This window comes from Mytilus californianus, unplaced genomic scaffold (assembly GCF_021869535.1).
Source record: "Mytilus californianus isolate M0D057914Y unplaced genomic scaffold, xbMytCali1.0.p SCAF_7, whole genome shotgun sequence".
Taxonomy (NCBI): Eukaryota; Metazoa; Mollusca; class Bivalvia; order Mytilida; family Mytilidae; genus Mytilus; species Mytilus californianus.
Window position 1 is genome coordinate 16,758,750 of NW_026262723.1, and position 8,348 is coordinate 16,767,097.

Here is an 8,348-nt window from a genome sequence, read left to right on the forward strand (position 1 = left end):
CTGGGGAACACCTAGAAGGCATGATTTTGCATCATTTGTTCTATAGCTTCTTGGGCCTTCAGCGGTTCAAAAACCCTTAAAAAAAATTTTGCCTCGCTCCGCTCGGCGAAACATGTTTGCCAATACTTTTAAAAGAGCCTTAGTTACAACCAAACTTTAATACTGTGTATGTATGCAATACATGTATATGCATTGGGGGATACAGAAGATTCATTTCTGCAGAGGATAATAATTAATTCTGATTAAATACATAATGACTTGACTATACATGAATTATTTATAACAAAATAAATAATTTAAAAATTGTATGTTTTCGAATATTATAAATATAGTTGTGAAAATAAATAATCAGTCCCTTGCTTTAATGAAAATGAAAAATCTTGCTTCAATAGTGCAGAAAATAGATAATCTGTCCTCTTAGTTTACAAAAATAAATAACCGATCCAAAACAAATCCTCCTGGCCCCCCCCAGAATATCAAATGGTTGTCCCCTAACTTAAACTAAAGTTATTGTGCGAAAACCCATGTGTCTTCGGACGACGACGACGACGACGACGCCAACGTCATACAAATATAGGACCGCAAAAATTTTTGCGGTCGTATAAATAATTACGGCAAATTGTTGAAAAGTATTATAATTTGGTTACATTTTTCAACAACTTTTTTGAGTTATAGGTTCAACCCACCTTTGATAAAGATGAGATTTCACTGCGACACGTCCATAAAACGGACGTCGATTAGAAGCAAAAAAATGGACGTGGATTTGAGAACAACAAAAAAGACGTCGATTAGAGGGACATAAAATTGGCCGTCGATTTGGAATGTTATTTTATTGTGACGTCAGATTTGGACGTCGATTTGAGGAACAGACGTCGATTAGAGAACGGATGTCGATCTGAGTCTTACATATATACAACAATACCTGATAAAACTATGTTACAGTAAAGCTTTGTTTGGTAGGACAACAGCCACATCCTTTGTGACCCTAAACACTAGATTACTCGTCTTTACCCTGTATCTATTAAAAATGCACAATATTAAATATGAAATGAAAGTAACTAAAAAATTAAACAGTCTTAAACTAAAAGAAAAGGGATTTCAGTAGTTGTACAATCATTAAGTAATTTTGTTGGTAGGTTTTAATTTTTTTCAGCTCATGTGTAAGTGAGTCCACTTCAAAATTATATCAATGGCCATTCATTATCTCTTTTTAGTTTTTTTTTGTATCAGTGCTGTATCAAATAGGCACAATTCATAATCTCTCCATGCATTATAGTGACCAAAGCATAATACCGTGCAGTTACTTTCATGCATGATGATTAGGTCAATTGCTTTGTTTCTAACGATCTTATTATTCTTTAAATATTGTTTTACTAAAAAAAGCTATAAAACCAGGTTAAATCCATCATTTCCTTCATAAAAAATGCCTGTACCAAGTCAGGAATATGACAGTTGTTTTCTGATTTGCTTCATGTATTTGAGCTTTTGATTTTGCCATTTGATAACGGACTTTACATTCTGAATTTACGGGGCCTCTGTGGCCAAGTGGTCTTAGTAGTTCTACTACTGTAATCACTAGCCAGTCAACACTGAGGTTGTGAGTTCGAACCCCGCTCGTGCAGGTGCACTCGACTCCAATCTTAATTGACTAGGATTGTCAGTTTTCCTATCGAAGGTCGGTGGTTTTCTCCGGGCACTCAGGCTTCCTCCACCTATAAAAACTGACCGCCACGAAATAGCCCAAATGTGGCGCTTAAAAGTGGCATTAAAACACCATCAATCAATCAATCAATCATTCTGAATTTTCCTCGGAGTTCGGTATTTTTGTTACTTTACTTTTTACATGTAACTTGCATATCTATCTTATCTAAATATTAATTAATTCCTCTTGAAAGAACATGTATCATGTGTAATAGGGCCATGTTTCTAGACGTTCAAAACAATAAGAGCATGCATTCTTGTAAGAGATTTACCAGGAAAAAGTAAAAAGGGGTTCAGAAATACACTTTTTAAGGTTTAATGGCAAAATAATTATCATTCTTATGTAGGTATCTTAAAATAAATATGTAGTTCCAACTCAAACACCTTTGTATTTTTTTTCTGGAGAAACCCTTTGTAAAATTGTTAACAAATGAAATAATGCATAGTGGAGCAAAACAAAAGATAAACAAATAAAGAGTAATGCAACAATGACCAACCCTGTTTCATAAGTGCCACTTCTTCATCTGCAAGATTAAATTAAGAATTTTAAGATTTATTTTTTTGGGATTAATTATTTAACATTTGATATTTATGAATAAAAAATACAGCATTTATTTTCCATCATAGATTTTATAAACACTTTATTCTGGAAAATGTATATAACATTTATCATGCATATAGCTGGTATAAAACGAAAAGAAAATTTTGATTTTATTCATGTCATTGTTGGATTTATCAGCCAAATAAAAAAAAAACCATTAAACGTACAAAATACTATCTGATGTTTTGCTATGGTATAATATTATTAATGACTATATGTATATATATATACTATTATAAATGGCCATTTGTAGTCATACTATTCAAAATAATATGCTAACTGTTTTTCTTTTTTTCTACCAATCTCAACTGAAGACACACTCCTCCTTTTAAATGCAGGGACTCCAATTGATTTCTTCATTTCCATACTCTGTAATCAAAATTCAAAAAAAAAAATAACTTTATTAACCAATAACAAAAAATATGATATTTTTTAAAATATTAGCTTTTATTTCAGTGATATGTACACTTAACATAAAAACTGCATTTACAAATATAAAATGTGTGTAACCTGAATAAACTAGCACTTTGAGTCAACTCACACAAGGAAATCCCCCATCCAGCACTACTATTTTTATATTTATTATAAATCTTTATTGCAATTAAGTTAAAAGTCGGGTTGCTAGAAAACGGGGAAAACTTTTTTTAATTTTTTGGTGTACCTCTTTAACATTTTTGAATGATTCCTTATAGAATTGTATAACAGTATTGTTCTTTCTATTTGTTGTTCAGTCACGTGTTACAAAAATGTAATCTCTACACAAAGTATGGTTATTTTCTGAAGAAACAGATAGCCTTTTGAAATACTGTGGATTCATTATTATTCGTTGGATACTGCACCGAGTACCCAAATTGCATATATTCAACAAAAACAGCTGTGGAAATCTTGCAAGTTTTCTTTAAGAATAAACACTTAGTATTTTTATGATTTGACATTACACACGTCTTTTAACATAGCTGAATATATCTAAATATATACAAAACGTTCACAGTAAATATCAACAGATGAAGCTTTCACTGGAAAAAGTAAATCTGGTTATTTTCTGAAGAAACAGATAGCCTTTTGAAATACTGTGGATTCATTATTATTCGTTGGATACCAATTTCCGTGGATTTCTTGGGTACAGCTAAACCAATAAATTAAATGTTCAACGAATTACATATTTTCAATAAGGGTTTATGAAGACTTTTGCAAAACCACAAAATCAAATATCCACGAAAATGCAAGTTTTCCGCAATCCACGAAAATTGGTACATTGTACCCACAAAAATAAGTGAATCCACAGTACAGCGGATGGCTTGTAGTTTAATTATTATTAAATTTCATAGCCAGCATGTCATATTAAACGTAAAGGGAGATAGTAACTAAACTATAGTACATATATGTAAAAGACCCTTTCTGCAAATTTCGTTAAGAGTGGGCTCTTTGGGGCAGCTGTAGAGGCAATATTTGTTCGGGCAATTTCCAAGTATATTTCATTTGTCTACATGATTTATTTTCTTACGCTTGATTTGTTCAGTACAGTATACATTTTGTCTTGTATCTACAGTATATCCTGTTTTATTTTAGAAAATGAACAATGTGTCACTCTCATGAAAGAATCTTAAGTGTGCATGACTTTTCAACATATAGACTATTATAAATAAGTATCGCTTATTTTTTTTTTCAAATCCTGCAATCAAAATACCGGGACCCTTTCTCATGCAGCATATGACTCAGTTCGGGTACATCTACATGTATGCTTTGTTTATTAAATGTAAAGTAAATCTGAAAATTCTGTTTAAAAAATCAGACCGTTATATATGTGACTGTTTATATATATATATAATACTTAAGAATTGGAGAAACATAATAATTTTGTTTATGTATCTCCCAAAACTTTGTTTGTAGGGTGTATAAAAACAAAAAATGACAGACATTCCTCCGGCATATGTTCCATTCATTCTTACAATATTAGACATTATTTTCATACCTTAATATCAAACGTGGTTTTAGATTGGTCTGACCTGTTGCATGCACAGGAAGTCTCACCACTTCAGCATAGGTCATCTTTGATGAACTAGATGCTGTATTCGATGGTGAAGTTGCAACCCCAGTTATGCACAGTGTTCTAATGGGGGCTTCCATCAATTCCATTGGTACAACTTGCTTCAGGTTGGAATTCCTTAGAATTAAAATGCTTCTCAACCTTTTCTGAATTTTGTAAATCATAGCTAAATAAATAAAATCGGTATACAAAAGTTTGTCGGATCCACCACAGATTTGGCAATTTTTTCCATTTAATAATAAAGGAGCATAAATACATGTAACTCAAGAACGGTTACAGTGACGGGAGTCAAATTTAAACTTGATCTGTGTTTTGTGGTAATAAGTGGTGTATCATAGTTTTATAACATTTGTTGGGACAAACTAAAGTTAGAGACTAGAAAAGAAAGATTCAGCAATTTTTGCGTTAATAAAGGGGCATAACTCACGAACGGTCAAAGTGATGCCACTCAAATTCGAATCAAATTGATCTGTGTTCTGTGAAAAAAATAATTGTGTGCAAATAAAGTAAGAAAATGGAAACCAATTTCTGTACAGACAGACATATGTATGGATGGACATCATGACAACTGTAAAAGTTAATGCCCCTTCGACTAGCAGTGGGGCATAACAAAAAAGTTATAATTATATTATTCATTCTGTCTTGGGATTCAGTTAATTTTCCAGATATTTTTTTTCAACTTCAATCTATTTATATAGTTTGATTGGTGATTCATTCAGTGGTAAAATAATAAAAAAAATCACACCAGATACATTATCTAATACAGTAATAGATTGTCACTAAATACTTGTGGCAAACTGTTTTTTTTAAACCAGATACATTATCCAATACGAAAATAGATTGTCACTATACTAAGCTCTGTAGAGAAGAGATATAGCGTCACAGTACCCAAATTGCACATATTCAACAAAAACAGCTGTGGAAATCTTACAAGTTTTCTTTAAGAATAAACACTTGGTATTTTTATGATTTGACATTACACACGTCTTTTAACATAGCTGAATATATTTAGATATACACAAAACGTTCACAGTAAATGATCAACAGATGAAGCTTTCACTGGAAAAAGTAAATCTACGGAATTGTCTTCATGCGACGTTCTCAAAAAGTCAACATTTCTTATTAAATGCCTAAAATGGATATAGTAAGCATGGACTAATGTCAAATTGTTCTTAATATTTGAAGAAATGGAACAAAACATCTAGCTGTTATTCAATTCTTAAGGTCAATAATAAGGATGTGAATTTAAGCATGGCCGTCTGGCCAATGCAATTTGGGTACTCCTCATAATGGAATCCTGGATCGTTTGGAGGTCGGTTCATACTCATTTTTCTATGATTCAATATGGATTCAAAATTAAATTGGTTTAACTATATAGTAAACAAGTATACATCTACAAAATAAACAGATTGGACATTTTGTCTGCATCATAAAAAAACGTAGGTGAAAAACTGTCAAAATAGGTGCAATTTGGGTACCGTCATGTTAGTTCTTAAACGTCTTCTCTAATGAAGAATTTGTGCGTTAGCAGGTCCATGGTGTTTTCAGTTTGGCAAGCCGCAATCCCGGTAAATGTTTATTTTCTACACCGAACAAATTTCATTTGTTAATTCTAGAACTGAATTTGCTTACACTTTTATGTAAATATGACAATCTTGCAATAGGTACTAATTAGCTGCCTGTTTTTTTTTTATATAGCTTATTTCAAAAGAGAGAAAAAAAGAAACTTTGTTTTTGTTTACCTTTTCTACCTCACACGTGGAGAGCTAAAATAAAATATAAAACGGAATCAAAATCGGAATTCTTCCGGAGTAATCGTTTAATCAATCAGTTTTTCATTTAAATAAAATCTCTATACGCGTTGCCGTTTATGTTGTTTTCTCACTTTTGCAAGCATTTTATACACCGTTCAAGTTTATGTCTTTAATGAAATTGAAGGATACGGCGTTGCAAACAGCACTGCATGATGACTTTTTGTAAAACCGAGTACATCGGGAAAACTTGTGCCGCGGACTCGTTTAACATTTTCTAAAAATGATTTCATTACCCTAAATATCATTACCAGCTGATTACTATGACCAATCTGAATGTCATGTGTGGATATTTCTGTTTTGTTTCTTCTTTCAATGTTGTCTGTGCCTGACTTGTTGACGTTACTACCCGAGTGGTGATGATATTTCTAAATCACGGCTTATCAGTTTTAACACGAAAAGGATTAGACAGCAAAGCCCTTCTTTTACCTCTTCTCGTGCATTGTGTGACTGATTTGGAAATTTTTCCTTATGAAAATCATGTTGGTGCCATTCAACACGCCATTTTCTTTGAATCAAAACAACCCTTGTCATGATTTTTGATGTCCCCGAATTGAACATATTTTGTTATAACTACCAGCAGGTAACATCTATACTGTACAGTATAAAAGTATACTGTTGTTAGTGTTACTAGCAGACTAATTTTACTAATAGATTCCCACTAATAGTGGCTAATATTGCAGGATCGGGTGGCTGGTATCAACTTTCAGAGTTCTGAGTAAAATTCTATATACGCATGTAGGACTTTGAACGGTTCAAAGGTTCAACCGTGAAATAAACGCATTCCCTAAACACATACGGGTCCACAGACTCTTCTTATTATAATATAACGGTAAACGAGGATCTCAATGAGAGGAACAAGTTAAAGAAAAATGTTAACGCAGAATTATTTCCACATCCAGAAAATCAAAGAGGACGATCTCTCATTTAGTACGCAACTGTAACTAATAGATACATAGACAATAACACTAGTGAATGCAAATGTATGTACTGAATTTGAAACAAATATACTGCACATCTGTAGATTTTAATCTAGCTTTCACGCGTCATATCTGAGACTGCTATATGTGTTATAGTAGTCTCAGGTCATACAGACCATCGCACACCATCGGACGGCCCACTGCACTTCGGCGCAGACCATCTAACTTCAGCGTGACAATCAGACTTCAGGGTCCCCAATGCACCTCCGACTGATACATATATATATACACTTCTTTTTACTTGATTTCAATAATTGCAAACACTTTTCATACCGATTTCCTGATAATGGTTTTTATTGTACTAAAGTATTAATTGTTATTACCGCGGATATTGCCCGAGGAAAATATGAGTTTATTTAAGGGTATAAAAATCTTCATAGCTGATATATTTTGATGCTTATGTTATAAACAAAAATATATAACAAACATTTCGTAAATTGTCAGTATTAAAATTTAGAAAAAAATATTAAGAAATGAAGGTTTTAGCTCCCTCAGACTAAGTTGGCCTTTGATGAATTTAGCTCTTATGTAAAAATAAGGAGATGTGGTATAATTGCCAATGAGACAACTATTCAAGTAAGTTCAATCAAGAGGATGTATAAGCAGTTACATGTATATAAAGGCAATCGTGATTAAAGTGTTGTTTTGTGAGGGAATCAAGACGTAGGGATGTGAATGAGTGGTTTATGTGTGCAATAATTTCGGCCTCTTAATTATAGTGTATAAATCTGCAGTTGTTTCATGTAGTTGATATACAAATTATCACAAACCTAAATGGATAAGATGAATGAATTAATAGTTGGTTGTTTAACGTCCATTGGCAACTGTTAGATGGATTATTAGGGGAGAACATTAATCATGATATAATTATGAACATTGGCAATCATACCACATCTTCTTTTTTATAAGAATATACATGCATGTGTAGATTTTCGTCTTAACTGTAAACAACAGTGTCCCCGGGCGTCAAAACCGAATTTAGACTTGACATGTGTAAATTTCTGAATCATACATTTCATTATTTAACCAATGTAAAGTGTTCCGAATTCACTCCAGATTTCTGAATTTATTCTCATTATGAAATCAAGAAGAAAGAATCATCAAATGCTCAGGCAAAACAAATAATACCGTTTTGAGCTATAAAGCCACAGCGATCCTTAGGTTAGGATACACACAAGACCTAACGTACTACATTTTATTTTATATGC

General features: G+C 32.5%; 1 long non-coding RNA gene across 1 annotated transcript; it reads right to left on the reverse strand.

Moving 5' to 3' along the window:
• Positions 1-936: 936 nt before the first annotated feature.
• Positions 937-4,461, reverse strand: LOC127708042 (uncharacterized). Its single transcript, XR_007985133.1, has 3 exons — positions 4,275-4,461; positions 2,583-2,671; positions 937-1,018 (listed from the first exon to the last, which is right to left on the reverse strand). It is a non-coding gene; the product is annotated as an uncharacterized LOC127708042 (long non-coding RNA).
• Positions 4,462-8,348: the final 3,887 nt, after the last annotated feature.